Source organism: Lynx rufus, unplaced genomic scaffold (genome assembly GCF_022079265.1).
Source record: "Lynx rufus isolate CCGP_SWC_20201006 ecotype Redwood Valley unplaced genomic scaffold, mLynRuf1.p SCAF_8, whole genome shotgun sequence".
Taxonomy (NCBI): Eukaryota; Metazoa; Chordata; class Mammalia; order Carnivora; family Felidae; genus Lynx; species Lynx rufus.
The window spans coordinates 8,505,359-8,521,457 of NW_025814896.1; the positions used below are offsets into that span (position 1 = coordinate 8,505,359).

The 16,099-nt window shown below is 45.2% G+C and overlaps 1 long non-coding RNA gene across 3 annotated transcripts; it reads right to left on the reverse strand.

Moving 5' to 3' along the window:
• Positions 1–326: 326 nt before the first annotated feature.
• On the reverse strand, positions 327–15,011 carry LOC124504255 (uncharacterized). 3 transcript variants are annotated; one of them, XR_006960354.1, is made up of 6 exons: positions 14,927–15,011; positions 13,270–13,364; positions 12,514–12,712; positions 2,050–2,149; positions 1,163–1,341; positions 327–725 (listed from the first exon to the last, which is right to left on the reverse strand). It is a non-coding gene; the product is annotated as an uncharacterized LOC124504255 (long non-coding RNA). The 3 variants fall into 3 exon arrangements; XR_006960352.1 differs by lacking the exon at positions 2,050–2,149; XR_006960353.1 differs by lacking the exons at positions 2,050–2,149; positions 13,270–13,364.
• Positions 15,012–16,099: the final 1,088 nt, after the last annotated feature.

Consider the following 16,099-nt stretch of genomic DNA (forward strand, 5'->3'; position numbering starts at 1 on the left):
CCAGAGTAGACTCGGAAAATGACTTGTTTGGGAGATTTGAAGTCTAGTAGTAGCCTCAGAAGCGCGTTAAAACCCCATTTTTGAGTTTTGAGGGTTTGCTTTGTGTGTGTGTGTGTGTGTGTGTGTGGTGTATTTTGTTTTGTTTTTTAGTTGAGAGCTCATTCCTGGTGCGTTTACAGACAATACTAATTTCCACGCCTCCCGCTGAACTCCTGTGAAAAAGAGCAGAGACTCCCCAGATGAGCTCAGGAGAAGGCTCTGGGGTCTCAAAGAGCCTTGAGGGACCCAAGTTCCTCAAACTGCGGAGCCCAGAAGGGCCACTTGGAAGGCAGAGCTGTGCACGTGGAGACACGAAACACACTCTCTGAAACTGAAAGGGAATTATGGCCTGCAGGAGGGGCCGGAGGGACCTCGTTAAAAATTCACAAACTCATTTATTTATTTACTTTTTATTTTTAGGTGCACAGGGAGGTGTGTCTTCTCCAGTGGCAAGAAGAAGTGGCCCTTCCAAGAACTGAGCTTTTGAGCCGAACTGGCCGCCACTGGGGGAAAAACAAAAACAAAAACAAAACAAAAACAAAAACAAAACCCACTCTGCTTTTCAGTTGCAGCTGATGGTGACTTTTGGACTGATACCCGTAAAAGAGTTCATTCAAAAGCGTGCTTGTTCTCAGCAGCCCATGAGGTCCCTCGTGAATTCATCATCCAGGGGGGGGGAGGCATGCCTAAAGAAGTGCCAAAAACGGAGGGAAAAGAGAAAGAAAGTTAAGTTCTTCGGTTTTTGTTGCATTCCCCCTGCTCTTTTCTTGGAGCAAGCTACCCAGGATTTCAACACACACACACACACACACACACGCACACACACACGCACGAGCTTGAGCTGGACTGTCCTTGTTTGCTTGCAAACAGTCCAGAGGCAATGGCAATGGAGCCCCATTAAATCAGACTCCAAGAGACTGGAATCTGTGTCCTGCTGGCTCCTTCTCCGACTGCCCCCCCCACCCCCAGAAGGGAACAGATTTCTACAATCCGGACCTGACAAACGCCACTTCTTAGGCCAAATAGTCCCACGTGGATCTTAAGCCACAAAAAGGTAAATCAGCTAGCCTTCCTACTTTAAAGACAGTTTTGGAAAGGAAGATGATTTCGATTATTAACTCACCCAAGCCGCAGACGCAGGGCATGCGCTTTGCAGAATGGTAAGAATGATGAGGGTGGGTTTTAAGCATCCTCTGCATGTCCCTTTTGAAGCCTTCTTAAAAGGGGGTCCGCACGGGGAGTAGAAATACGTCTCTGCATGCTAGACCTTCCTCATGCCATCAGTGAACACAAAGTGGCCAACTGGAAATTAACAGGCGCCATTAGGGGAGGAAAAAAAAAAATTACTGAGCAGCAAATTCTGTAAATTTGTAATTCAGATCTCAGCGCTGGCCTGAAAACCGGTTGGGATCTAACCCTTTGCATACGTTGGTGTTCTGGGGAGCTTAACCCTTTCGCCTCTGTCTCCTCTCCCCAGAGAGCTACTCATTTGGTCTTCTCTATCCCCTGGCCCTTTAACTGGCCTTGGCAGGCATAGCAATCCGGGCAATTTTGCAGAAATAAGGATAATAATAATAATGCTTCACATTCTCACACTCCGCAGTTTATAGAATGCTTTCTGAATACATTATCTAATTTAAAGCTGTCTGCCCCTAATGGAACTTAATTGCCACCTTTGTTATAGTTTATTATGAGGACACTGGCGTGCACCTGTATGCCTTTTGTTTTGTTTTGTTTTTCTCCAAAGGAGTACTTCTTGACAAAATGGCCCCCAGCTGCTTTGCTGCCAATGGTCGCCACTGAAGGAGCTTTCCCGTTGGGCTCTCACTCACGGATGCTGTTGTTTAAATCTGGCCACATGGGGGAGTTCTAGAACATAGGGTGCTACCATCTCCAGCCAAGCTCTTTTCCCTGACTCCCTAATGAGGAGGTCGGGCCAAAAGAGCTCTTAAGAATGTGTTTGTTGATGAACTTCTAGAAAGCCGTCAAGTTTAGAATGAGAGGGCCAACCTGAGCAAGTCAACTGCCTTGGGTGATTCCCAGGCCGCCAGGCAGAGATAGAGTTGGTTGGTTGGTTTTTCCACTCTTGTCAGCTTCGTCTGGAAAGAGGCTTAAGAAAGGATATTGTGATTGCAAACCATTTAGGTTGGTGTCACTGCAAAGCGTATAAATTACCCTCACCAGCTTTTCACGCCCCACGACACAGCCTTACCTCTCACGTCTCTACACGCAACTAGCGGGCAAGTGACTTGACTTCTCAGTTTCCTCCCTACACGATGGGACAGTCTTAGTGCCTGTTTTTGTGGAGCTGGTGGCTGATGCATAATAAAGAGCTAATAAAGGAGAGCTATTATGTCATAGGGAACTTCCAGCACCAAGTAGCAGAAAACTCCCATTCCCACTGGCTAATAATAATAATAGCAGTAAGGATGTTTATCATTTCATTTCTCCGATGTTGTATCATAGCCTAGCTCTGATTCTCCGGACTCTGCTCTGCCATGTGCCATGGGTTGACTTCACCCTAAGATCAATGCCAAGTGATGGCTGCAGTGCCAGACCAGGGGATTCTGGGATTAGCATAATCCATTTTTGATGTATCATTTTGGCGAAATAGATTTTTTTTAATGTTTATTTGTTTTGGGGAGACAGAGAGAGACAGAGAACGAGCAGGGGAGGAACAGAGAGAGGGGGAGACGCAGAATCCGAGGCGGGCTCCAGGCTCTGAGCTGTCAGCACAGAGCCCGACGCCGGGCTCGAACCCACGAACCGTGAGATCGTGACCCGAGCCGAAGTTAGTCGCTCAACCGACTGAGCCACCCAGGCGCCCCCGGTGAAATAGATATTTAGAGGCAACTCCAGTGATGCAATAAACAGGCACTTATTGACATCAGTATCTTTAAAGTTAGCCACTCCTCAGACCAAGGATGCCCTTCAATTCCGACTGATGGGACATGTGCATTTATGATGCCTTGCCCTCCAGAACGGGACCATTAGACCGAGCTCATCAACATCAGGGACTTTATGTCTGTCTCACTCACGGCTCCGTCGTCAATGTCTGGCATAATGCTTAGATGCAGTGGATCCTCAACAAATATTGCCTGAATGGTTGTATTAATTGATAGATACCCTACGGCCACATCCATTGGGCAGTGGGTTGCCTTACGCTCTGGTATGAGTTTATTTCAGCACGAAGTGTTCGATCACTTTAATCAGGCATCCACCCTCCCCGGCTGCCTAGGCTAGTGGTTCTCAGAGTGTGGTCCCCTAACAATCAGCATCAGCAGCACCCGAGAACGAATTAGAGCTGCGAATTCTCAAGCCCTACTCCGGACCCGATGGATCAAAAAGTCTCAGGGTGGCGCCCAGCATTGTGTGTTTTAGCAAGTCCTCCAGGCGGTTCCGACGCAGGGAAATTTGAAAAGCACGGGTCTAGGTAGAGCTACCACGCCACTGATCATCAACTTAAAAAGATTAACCCGGAAGATGCATACCTAACGTTGGACTTACTAGATGCCAGATGTCCTGTGCCACATAAATTGCCTTGCTTCCTACCCGTTTTACAGATGAGGAAACCAAGGCTCAGAGAGGAGACGCAACGCTGCCCAAGGACACACATGTCAGAGTCAAGGCTGAGACCCAACCTAAGCTCCCAAAGACATGTTTTCATGTCTGTGGGAGAGACAGGCAGGCAAAAGGACAAGAACAATATAATGTGTGATAAGTAAACGTAGGGTGTTGTGGAGCTCAGAGGAAGGTACTGCTGCAAGACTCCAGGGGAGGGAGGTTGGCCCTTTGCGGTGGTAACAGTTGAGCTGATTCGCAAAGAGTAAGAGTCGGCCAGAGGCGTTCCCAGCGGAACAGGAAGTGCCGAAGCCCAGGGTCTACAGAGACAACGGCAAGTAGCTCAGTGTGGCCAGAGTGAGGCCGTGGGGAGGAAAGATAAGACAGTGGAGGCTGGAGAGGAGGCACAGACCAGATCATCAAGGTCATGAAGTAAGGAGCCCAGAGGAAGAAGTTTAAACTTCTGAGAAATAGGGAAGAAAATATCGGAGCTGGAGCATGGCAGAACCCAACCTGTGTTTTGGCGGTAGGTAGGATCTGACATAAACCCAACCCGACTAACACTCATTGCGTGACCCGAACTCTCTACTCAGTGTTACAAAATGTAATCATTTTCTTCTTAAGCCGATTCAAAAAGCAGAAGACATACCCATTTAGATAAAACCTCGAAATGGGGTTGGTCCCTACAAGAGTGCTTAAATACTCATTTCCAAGTGTCATAAGTGTGGGTTTGGAATTTGGCCTCTGATCCACCCAGATGATCCGCGCCTGTGACCCAAGGCTGGGAGACTGTGAGCAAGTGGTTGCACATATTAGAGCCTTAATTTGTTCCTCTGTAGAATGGGAATAAGAGTAGTACTTAGAAAGTTGCTGAGAAGAGTAAGTGCGACAACACGTGGATAGCTTGTAAGTAAAGTGCCTAGCAAATAATAAGTGCTCAGTGAGCATTATTGATGAGGAGACAGATGGTATCTGCCCAAGGTAGAACACGTGGCGTCACTCTCATAGGCTCAAAGGCCACCCAATCTTTAGGATTAAACCGTGTGCCAGGCTCTCCCCATCGTGGCAATGCGTTGGCTGGCTGGCTCATCCAAGAAAAAAGCAAAGAAGGAGCGGGGCGCCTGGGTGGCGCAGTCGGTTAAGCGTCCGACTTCAGCCAGGTCACGATCTCGCGGTCCGGGAGTTCGAGCCCCGCGTCAGGCTCTGGGCTGATGGCTCAGAGCCTGGAGCCTGTTTCCGATTCTGTGTCTCCCTCTCTCTCTGCCCCTCCCCTGCTCATGCTCTGTCTCTCTCTGTCCCAAAAATAAATAAACGTTGAAAAGAAAAGAAGGAGGAGAGAAGAAAAAGAAAAATACTGACTTTTCCCTGATGGCCATCCCATTCTCAAGTAAAGTAGAATTTCTGGGGAATTCTAGAAATTCCCCAGAATTTGACTTGAGTCTGCCTTTCCTTGACTGTATCTTCTTATAATAGAAGCTAGGTTGCCATGGTAGCAGACAGGGTGAATGGTCCGCCTCATTTCTCTTCAGCCCACTTCAGAATTCCCTCCACGATTGGCTTTTCCTTTTGGTGGCTTTCTCCAGGGGCTAGGGGAACTTGTTCAGCTCACCTGCCGGGCAATTTGGAAATGCCTAAAATTTTAGGCCCCGAGGGACAGCTTTCAAGCAATGAGGGATGGGAGATAGCAGATAATTATCTCTGCTTCCCCACCTCTCCGAGGGACACTTTTGATGTGTCTGCTGAATGTTCCCCCGGGGTCCCCAGCAAAACTGAATCCTACCTGCTCACAGTAGTGACGCACTCATGAACATACTCTCCGTCATTTGTGCTTCCTGGGGTCACCTCCCAAATAAACTACCTGCCTCCAAGCTCTTGTCTCAGGGTCCGGTGTCTGAGGCACAAACATCTGTATCTCGCTTAGGGTCCCTTGCCACGTGGTTCAATAGAGGGGAATTTATAGGTGCTGGCAGAGCTGAAAAAGGAAGCACGTGACAAGGAGACCACCTAGAGATTAGACACAGAAGAAGAATGCCGCCATACCATGGGGGCCAGACAGACAGAAGGAAGAGGCGATACTACCAAAGCAAGAGAATCTGGACACCCTGGGCAGGGCAGGGAGGGGGGGCCCGGGGCACCGCATAGGGGTGGGAGAGGCTGCCTGAGGGTAGCTGGGACCAGAGTGGGGCTCTCAGGGAGCACTGCCTTTCTGCTGACAGAAGGGCAGAGGAAAAATATCTTGGAACTTAACTAGAATCCAGTTGGCAATGGAACCTGGGAAATACAGTTCAAAGGGAAACATGGAAAGAGGCATTAACGGGCAAATGCCCAGCACGACCTCAAGCCCTGCTATGAAAGAAAAAAAATAAAATGAGAAAAGCAACAGTGGTTAGGGCCCCACACCCATCCTGCGTCTAAAGAAATGAACATGTCTGTGAATGGTCCCAGTAACGCCACCTCACTAAACGTGTCTAACTTCGCTTTGACCTCTATCAAATAGAGATGCCAAGTGGATTTAATGATCTACTCCACGCCAAGCAGCTAGCACTGTGCCTGGCGCATACGTGTCGAATAAACGCTCATGCTCATTGGAACGTTTTGAGATCCAACTGTTCTTTGAGTATCTGGGAGCCCATTAAAAGCCCTGCTCAAACTTGTCTCTTCCCCTCTTTACCACTCAAAGCCTCAACTTCAATGTCTAGAATCTGCCTCTAGTCTCTTTTTCATTGCCTTAAAAAAAAAAAATCCGGGGCGCCTGGGTGGCGCGGTCGGTTAAGCGTCCGACTTCGGCTCAGGTCACGATCTCGGGGTCCGTGAGTTCGAGCCCCGCGTCGGGCTCTGGGCTGACGGCTCGGAGCCTGGAGCCTGTTTCCGATTCTGTGTCTCCCTCTCTCTCTGCCCCTCCCCCGTTCATGCTCTGTCTCTCTCTGTCCCAAAAATAAATAAACGTTGAAAAAAAATTTAAAAAAAAAAAAAAAAAAGAAGGCTACAGGGAGGGATCCGGGGGGCTCAGTCGGTTAAGCGTCCGACTTCAGCTCAGGTCACGATCTCGGGGTCCGCGAGTTCGAGCCCCGCGTCGGGCTCTGGGCTGACGGCTCAGAGCCTGGAGCCTGTTTCCGGTTCTGTGTCTCCTTCTCTCGCTGCCCCTCCCCCGTTCATGCTCCGTCTCTCTCTGTCCCAAAAATAAATAAACGTTCAAAAAAAAAAAATCTTTCCACTTTCGCTAAAGCTCTGCCAAAGCTGATGGAAGAATAGCTCTGTCCTCCCCTCTGGACTCCCAACCCTCTCCCCGGAGCCCCCACCCCCTCCCTATCTCCGCTGGCCGCTTGTTCACCAGGAGCTTAGCAGTTCTGCGGGTACAAAAACAGGAAACTATGCCCCAGTCCTGACTAAGGCTAAAAACTCATGTGCAAACCCTTCATCACACAGATTTCTTCAGCTCTCCAAAACTGGGGCCTTGAAAAATCAGGTCCCGGGCCAAGAGCGTTGGATTTGCTTAATCATTTCCTTTGCAAATTTATAACCTCTTTAACCATGAAGAAGTAATGGTGAGAAAGAGGGAGGTGGGAGCTGAAATATTTTAAGTCAACCACAAGACAGGACAGGAAATTCTGGAAAGGGAGGGGGGGGGTGGTAATTTTTCTTTAATCCCTCGGTGCCACAGCAGACTAAAACGGCAACTTTGGGAAAGTGACCATTCTAGGAGATTCTTTTACTGTTGACTCTGACCCAGAGTGAGATGGCATAGCTCTCTTTACTCAGGGCTAAATAGAGAATAGAGGAGAAAAACTCTGAGATGACCCTTTATTTGACTCAGGCAGCAAACATTTACTGAGTGACCTCGTCAGCCCTTGTGCTGTGTAGAGAGAACTAAGATGTGTTCCCAAACAAGCAAAATAATGTCCTCCCTTGCTCGGTGCCAGTAGAAAGTTAACATGCCTATTGGAGGCTGCCTACCAGAGAATCTGAAGGGGGTGACCCAAAGCTGTTCTGTGGTTAAAATCTCTGAACAACAATAAAAGTGGCTTTTTTGCTTTCAGAACTTTCCCCAGCAAATCAGAGCTGTGTATTTTACTAATCCTTAAGGTAAGTCATTGTCTTTAGCAGTGATTTTTATCTGAAATGGGGGACCCACCCATTTATGTTGACCCAGCAAATAGAGTGGGATGGGATGAAATAGAATGGAACCGAACAGAATGGAATAGGAATGGAATGGAATGGAATGGAATGGAATGGAATAGAATAGAATAGAATAGAATAGAATAGAATAGAATATTTCATGATGTATTACACATAATATGGATAATATTGATTAGTGAAAGTTTTGATTATGAATATGTGCGTATAGATTCATGAGGTATCTCTCACTTTGGTTTATAATCAGATAACTTTAGAAGGCTCTGGTCTTGTAGCTTAGAAGTTAAAAGTGTTGGCTCTGGGGAATGCCTGGGTGGGGCTCAGTTGGTTGACCTTCCGACTTCGGCTCAGGTCATGATCTCACGGCTCATGAGTTCAAGCCCCGCATCGGGCTCTGTGCTGAGAGCTCGGCGCCTGGAGCTGGCTTCAGATTCTGTGTCTCTGTCTCTCTTGGCCCCTCCCCTGCTCATACTCTGTCTCTCTCTCTCTCTCTCTCAAAAATAAACATTCAAACAATTGAAAGTGTGGGCTCTAGAGCCTACCGGCATGGGTTCAAATCTCAAGAGGTGTGCTAGCTATCTGAGATTACACATGTTGATTAACCTCTCTGAATCTCCATTACTTCAGGGAAGTACAACATAATAAAGAGAAATAAAATGTAATATTGGCCATCATAGTCTCTCAGATTCTAGGGCCATTTATTTTCATAAATTGCCATTCTGTCCCCTATATCTTTCCTATGGTCGCAGACATCTGCTAATCTTCTGGGGTCCACTCCTCTTAAAGTAAAGTTACTCTGTCTATCTTAACCTCTCTCTCCCTCTGATCTTCTGTCGTTCCCTCAACCTCCAGCCGCTAGCTCCAACATCATCTAAGGAAAACCAAAGGCATTTAATATGTAAAACTCCTCTCTGGGAAACTGTCCAGATAGCTAGTTGCAGACCATCTCACCTACTAGAACAAACAAAAGCTAGACAAGAAAATTGATATGAAGTTATCCTAAAATAGAGACACAGTGCTCCACTTAGATAGAAAACAGCAAGGAGACGGGCAGCTGCTTTTTCAGCAGGACTGATGGAAGTCCAAAGACAAAACCCTTTAAAAAATTAAGACCTGAGGTGTGCCTGGGTAGCTCAGTCGGTTGGGCCACCAACTTTGGCTCAGGTCATGATCTCATGGTTTGTGGGTTTGAGCCCCATGTCGGGCTCTGTGCTGACAGCTCAGAGCCTGGAGCCTGCTTCAGATTCTGTGTCTCCCTCTCTCTCTGCCCCTCCCCCACTCATGCACTGTCTCTCTCTCTCTCTCTCTCTCTCTCTCTCTCTCAAAAATAAATAAACATTACCAAAAAGAAAAAAATTAAGACCTGAAAGAAAATAACTACCAACCTATAATTCTACATCCAGTAAAAATATCCATCAAAATTTAAGATGAAATAAGTGTATTTTCAGACAAACAAAAACTGAGTGGCTACATTACCGGTGGACTTTAACTAAAAGAAAGACTAAGGAAAGTCCTTTAGGCAAAAAGAAAATAATCTCATAAGGACGACTAAAATTTTAGGAGAGAATGAAGAGCAACAGAAGAATAAATGTGTTGTTAAATCTAAATGAATATTGACTGCATTAAAAGATAATAATAATGTCTTGTGGGGTTTCAAATATATGTAGAAATAAAATGTATAGCAGCAGTAATGCAATAGGTAAGAGTAAAAGGGAATTAAACATGTTCTAAGTTCCTTGCATTGCCAGAGAAGTAGTAAAAGCACTAATTTCATTAGGCCATAATGAGTCTAGGATCATACTTATAATCTGTAGGATAACAAAAAATGTGGAAATAACAAGCTAATAGGAGAATGACCTAAAAAAAGATGTCATTAATGTAAAAGTTCATAATAAAGGAAAGAAAATGGAACTCACAACAGGTGGAACTAATTGAAACAGCTAGTAATGTGTTAGTATTATGTTAGTAATGCATTAATTATTACATTAAATGTAAATGGACAAAATACCCAAATGAAAAGAGAGATTATCATACTAAATTTTTAAAAAACCTACTATTTTCTGCTTGCAAGAGACAAACCTTAAATATGAGTATACAGACAGGATGAAAATAAAGGATGAGAAAATATATTGCATACACTAATCAAAAGAAAGCTGATTAGTTACTCTAGTACCAGATGAAGTCAATTTTAAGGTAAGAAGCAATATAATAGATACAGAGAGTATTTTATAATAACAAAAAGGGTCAGTACCATTGAAAGATAGAACAATGCTAAATCTAGAAACATTTTCTAATACAGCCTCTATATGTATAAGGCAGAAACAATCAGATCTAAAAGGAGAAATAGATAAATCCACATTCATAATGGTAGGCTTTAATATTCCTCTATCAGTAAATAATGGGCAAACCAACAGAAATAAATCAAGAGGAATAGAAAAATTTTGACCAACGTTATTTAACACACTTGACCTAACTGACATTTACTGAACAAAGCAACTGGTAACTGCAGAATATATATTTTTTTTCATGTGCACATGAAACATTTACTCAAACTGACAGAACAGGTCTCAAATTTAGAAAGTGGGTAGCAGGGCAGGGTTTGCTGATAGATTGGATGTGAGGATGACAAAGAGAGGAGTCAAGGTTGATGATGAAGGACCCAGTGCTCTGAAGTTCAGACTGACTGATTCATGCTGCACAGTTAGCATTTTGAAAAGATAAGGGTGTATGTGTGTGTGTGTGTGTGTGTGTGTGTGTGTGTGTGTGTGTTTAACAGTCATAAGGTAGTCAGGAGTATTTACATGTGTGAGTCAGACTGGGAGTGAACCTGTGTCCAACTGAACATGAAGCAATTATTCAAACTTGGTTTCTGGAATATTCCCAGGGTGAAGTTATTTCCTGTTTTTATCACCGTCTTCCCAGTTTATGTGTTTGCTTGTCTTATGAGTTGAGTTGGCATCATGTGTTTCAGTTTGCAATGGTAGGCATACAGCAAAAACTCCATAAAAATCCCACAGGGTTGACAGACACTTCTGAGAAATGAAGCAGACAACCCAGTTCCTGGCCTCTCTTATCAAAGTGCAATTGGTTTATTCATCTGCTGATTGAGGATCGACTGTGAGTTTGGGTCTGGGAAAGTGATAAACAAGAAAAGCAGAGAACACTCCAAGATAGCTGAGGAGGCATCCGCTCCAAAAGCCAAGTATCAAGGAAATACTGTAGGAAATCCCACGCATAATTGTGTTATGTACCCTTGTGTGTTATGTTTGGAGTAGCAGTTGACAACGTTCTGGAACTCAGTTCTCCCTTGAACGAGCTCTAAGACATTGGGCTTGATGTAAAATAATTTCTCCACTATAACATGGGAGTGATGTTATGGATAATACCATCACTACAGAGGTAAATCAGATAGTATTCAGAGTCTGCTCAAGAGCAGTGCTTGGGATGAAGTTCACAAAATTAGCATTTGCAACTTTTATCAGTATGCTGTTTCAAATATTTCTCTCCCTTTTTTTAAATTATGAAACCATAACATTTTTTTAAATGTTAGGAGAGAATAAAAGTAAAAGAGTCTACCATAATCCTATCTCCCTGACTCAATCTTATGTGTATGTGGTACCTTCAAATATTTTTTTTATATTGATTATGTCCCTGGTTTGAAAGTGCCTGGCATACAGCAGGTAATCAATATATGCATACTAATTGCCTGACTGTCCAATTCCATGCAAGCTATTTTGTTTTATGCTTTGGGTACCTAATTTCTTATATAAGTTTATGATTATAATTATGTCATATACATTCCCCTGATGTTTTTTCAGAAGCTGCATGATTATAATCTTGGATATCTCAACCCCTCAGACATGTACAAGCCCTGGATAAGCCATTTCTCTGTGCTGCTGTAGAGCAAAAGAGAAATTATTACAGGCCCCACTCTTTGGACATCACCATAGTGAACAGCTCTCTATGTAGCATTTTGCCTTTTTTGTAAAATTTTGTAAGACAATCATAAGATACCAAATTGAACTTTCTAAACTAAACCTTTAACTTAGCCAAGAAAGGAGTCCCAAAAAGATGAAGCCAAAAAGGGATTCCTTCCGTAAGTTTAGCTTGTAATAAAACGAACTCCACGAGATGACAAAATCATGGGGTGAACCTATGATCGTTTGGAAGGATTGCTTTCACCCTTTCAAAAAAAAAAAAGTTGTTTTCACATCCACTATTCCCCTACCACAGATCAATAGAAGGAAGATAGGAATAGTCTGATGCATTTGTCAAATAATAGCAACCAACTCAACAACGAAGTCACCCCTGCTGGGTATACGTAAGGAAAAATCTCGTCAGACCTCTGGTTAACTCAAAGGTTGGCTTTAAAGAGCTGTAGAGAGGGGCGCCTGGGTGGCTCAGTCGGTTAAGCGTCCGACTTCGGCTCAGGTCATGATCTCACGGTCTGTGAGTTTGAGCCCCGTGTCGGGCTCTGGGCTGATGGCTCAGAGCCTGGAGCCTGCTTCTGATTCTGTGTCTCCCTCTCTCTCTGCCCCTCCCCCGTTCATGCTCTGTCTCTCTCTGTCTCAAAAATAAATAAATGTTAAAAAAAATTTTTTTTTAAATAAAAAAAAAAAATAAAGAGCTGCAGAGAAAGATTTTCAGATATGCACATGTTTCCTGAAGCAGCAACCCCAACATCTGATGGCGTGTTGGATGACAAATGTCTCCCTCCTGGTGATGGGAAAACAGGGGAAAGGTGAATCACAACACTCGATGTGAGTGAGAGGCACTTACCTAGTAAGGCAGAGACAGTCACTGGTGTTTCCCAGAGCGACGATGGGTGACTGTAAGCCTGGTGGTCCTCCATGGGTTCTCTGGGGCCAGGCAGTTATGAGGGCACAAAGCAGCTTTGTCTCCAAAGCCCCTGGGTCCACACAGAAGGCTATCCTCTCCAGATTGGTTCTTCCCCTATTTTGGTTGCTTCCAGAGTTCACTGGAAACAGGAAGAATGAATGTGAAGGCCAAGTAGAAGGCCATTGCCATTGCTTCTGGAGAGAAGAGGTCAGCTTCAATCAGTATGGTTGCTGAAGAAGGGACAAAAAGTGGCTGTTTTCGGGACTTAGGTGAATAAAACACGACAGGATTAGATAATCTATGGGACACCTAGTCACACACCTGAAAGGGGGTTTAAGCACACTGCCTGGAAGGGAAGAGTGCTCAACAAATTTGCTCATTGGCTCCAAATGGATGCCGGCCTAGAATTTGGAGGCTTTATGCTCACAGAAAAACCTGAGGATTAAAAAGCATATCTTTCTCCCCAAACTGCCCTTTCTTTTTCCATCCCCCAAAATTATGGCCCTAAGGTGGCATGAGAAGAAAATAAAATCAGATCACCCTGAGAATAAAACCACCGACTCAACCGTCACTACATGGAGGCTCCATGCACTTTATTATTTCAGTTCATCTTCAAAGGAACCCAGTGAAGAGGGGACTCTTCATCTCCTCTCTACACAGGAGAAAACGGAAGTGCAAAGAAGTCACAGAATTTACCAGAAGCCCCAGAGCTGTTCAGTGAGAGCAGGGATTCCATACGGGTGTGTTCGAAGGCAGAGTTCACAGGCTTAATCACGAGGCTGCGTTGCTTCCTGCCATGTTGGGGGAAAGGAGGGGCTTCAGGAGGAGGGAGAGGAGCGACCTTCTTCTCTTTATATGTCACATAACTCGTTCAGGGTCAGCCCTCTCTTGCCAGCTCATATCCCAGCCCGCTGAGTTCTGTGTTTTCTCTTTGAGGGTTAAGAACACACAACAGGCCTTTGGTTGGGAGTGGGGAGGAGTTGACATTTGTCGCCCGGCATTGGGGAAGTTGATCGTTTTAGGTTCTGTCACACTGTGTGGAAGCCTGACATTTGACATTTGGGTAAAAGGGGGAAAAAAAAAGTCTCCAAAAGGCTGCTGAGGGCCAGCCTGCCTGATTCCTTGCCAAACAGGAATCCTTCCTTGGCTGTCTTCCCTCATAAATGATTTTCAAACTACAGTTTTAAAAACAGTTCCTTTGGGGAATGATGAAAGCAACAATGTTTTCAATAGAAAACTGTCCCATCAACAGAAATGCAGGAAAAGTAAAATCACCAACTTCTCCATCACCCAGAGCAAAGCATTGTTGACAATTGAATGCTTTCCTTCTTTTTCTCCTTACGCCTCTCCTCATTTTTGTGAGTGCAACTAGACTCAACCACACAGGAAGTTTTGCAGCATGCATTTGAAAAGTCAAACATTGTATTACTAGCATTTCACTCTGTTTTAAAATTTGAAAACCTGGAAACCCCGATTTTTAATCTGCCCCACTCATTATTATAACATTTAATCAAATGGATATTCCTCTGTGTTCTATTTTAAACAACATTGCCCCCAAATGAATATTTCATCTTCATACGGGTATTGCGGTCCTATTCCACCAATGAAACCATTTTAATTTCCCATCAAAATTCTTCTAGACTTTTCTACATCAGAAGAGTCAGGAATTAAATTATAGGTGTGAGCTTGGGTCAGAAGTAAACCCCATGATCTACTGTAGTGGTAATGCCCTGTCAGGAGAAGTCAAAATGCCCTTTTATTGGGTTTTTCGGTCACCCCCATTAAAAGTGAACCAACAAAGGGGTGCCTGGGTGGCTCAGTCGGTTAGGCATCCGACTTCGCCTCAGGTCATGATCTCGAGGTGCGTGGGTTCGAGTTCCACGTTGGGCTCTGTGCCGACGGCTCAGAGCCTGGAGCCTGCTTCGGATTCTGTGTCTCCCTCTCTCTGTGCCCCTCCCCTCTTTCTCTCTCTCAAAAATAAATAAAAGCATCAAAAAAAATTTTTTTAAGTGAACCAACAAAGAACTTTCCCTTGCTTCTTTCCCTGACCTGAGTCTTTCTGTAGCCTTCTGGTCCTCTTTCCCTCATTCCCCCAGCTTCGGTTTCTGTCCCTTTACCTCCTGTTTACTCCTCAAGACGTTGTGATCTCCTCTCCACTCCTTCTGCTCTACAGAGACAGTCCTTGCAAAACGCCACACGCATTGTCCTGTGCTCTCAATTACCTTTTAATGGCATGACTGATACAGAAACGCATTTGTCTGGTTAAAATAACGAACAGCTTAAAGGTGATGGAAGATTCCTTTTAAGCACTTATCCCCAACCTCAGAGGTACCACGGACTATGGTTTACTTACCTGTAACTGTGCTGATGGACATTGAGGTTGCTTCTGGTTCCGTAACAAACAACAAGGAAACGAAGAACCTTCCACCCTGTCTCTCTCTCCTTGCACTTGTGCAACAATTTGGGGTTCCTGTGGCAGATACAGAGAATTAGAGCCCCAGGCCATTGGGTGTGCCCCTTTCCCTTTCAACACTACTGGGCATTGACCAATCACCAATCCAAGATGGCAGCACGCCATTCACCAACAGCCTGTTTCAAGCCTTCTACCACAGGCTCCTCCATAGCGTTGTGCACTCACATGCAGCTTCTATTTCTTGCCTTACTTCGCCTTCCCAGTGCGTCCTCACCCTTCCAGTCTATGGTTTCTAAAGCCCTTTGCAGTGTTCCCTACTCTGTCCTGAAATGTGCTCGTGGCCTGGATCACTTCGCTTCTTGCTCTGCTGGGCTGACCTCGTATATTCCTAAGGTTTGCATGACCGGCTCCCTCAGGGGTCACAGACTCAGATACTTAGAGGAGCCAGGTGGGTAAAATTAGCCCCGGGGGAGGGGCGCCTGGGTGGCGCAGACGGTTAAGCGTCCGACTTCAGCCAGGTCACGATCTTGCGGTCTGTGAGTTCGAGCCCCGCGTCGGGCTCTGGGCTGATAGCTCAGAGCCTGGAGCCTGTTTCCGATTCTGTGTCTCCCTCTCTCTCTGCCCCTCGCCCGTTCATGCTCTGTCTCTCTCTGTCCCAAAAATAAATAAACGTTGAAAAAAAAAATTAAAAAAAAAAAAATTAGCCCCGGGGGAGCCCATGCCGTGCCCCCCACCAGCCCCAACCCCTGCCCGGTGCCGGCTGTTGTTGGTTATTGGAATCTATGTCTAATACTCTCAGATTGTTTTTCAAAGGGAGTCAGAAATCTAGATTTGTATTTAAATGTTCGTGTTTTTTTTTAAGCTTATTTATTTTGAGAGAGAGAAAGAGAGTGCGAGTGGGGAAGAGGCAGAGGGAGAGACAGAGAATCCCAAGCAGGTTCTGCACTGTTAACGCAGAGCCTGACGTGGGGCTTGATCTCACCAACTGTGGGATCATGACCTGAGCCGAAATCGAGTCGAATGCTCAGCCAACGGAGCCACCCAGGAGCCCCAAGAACTGGACATTAATATAAAGGAAATTTTAATCCTGCGTGGCCCACAGAACATACCTCT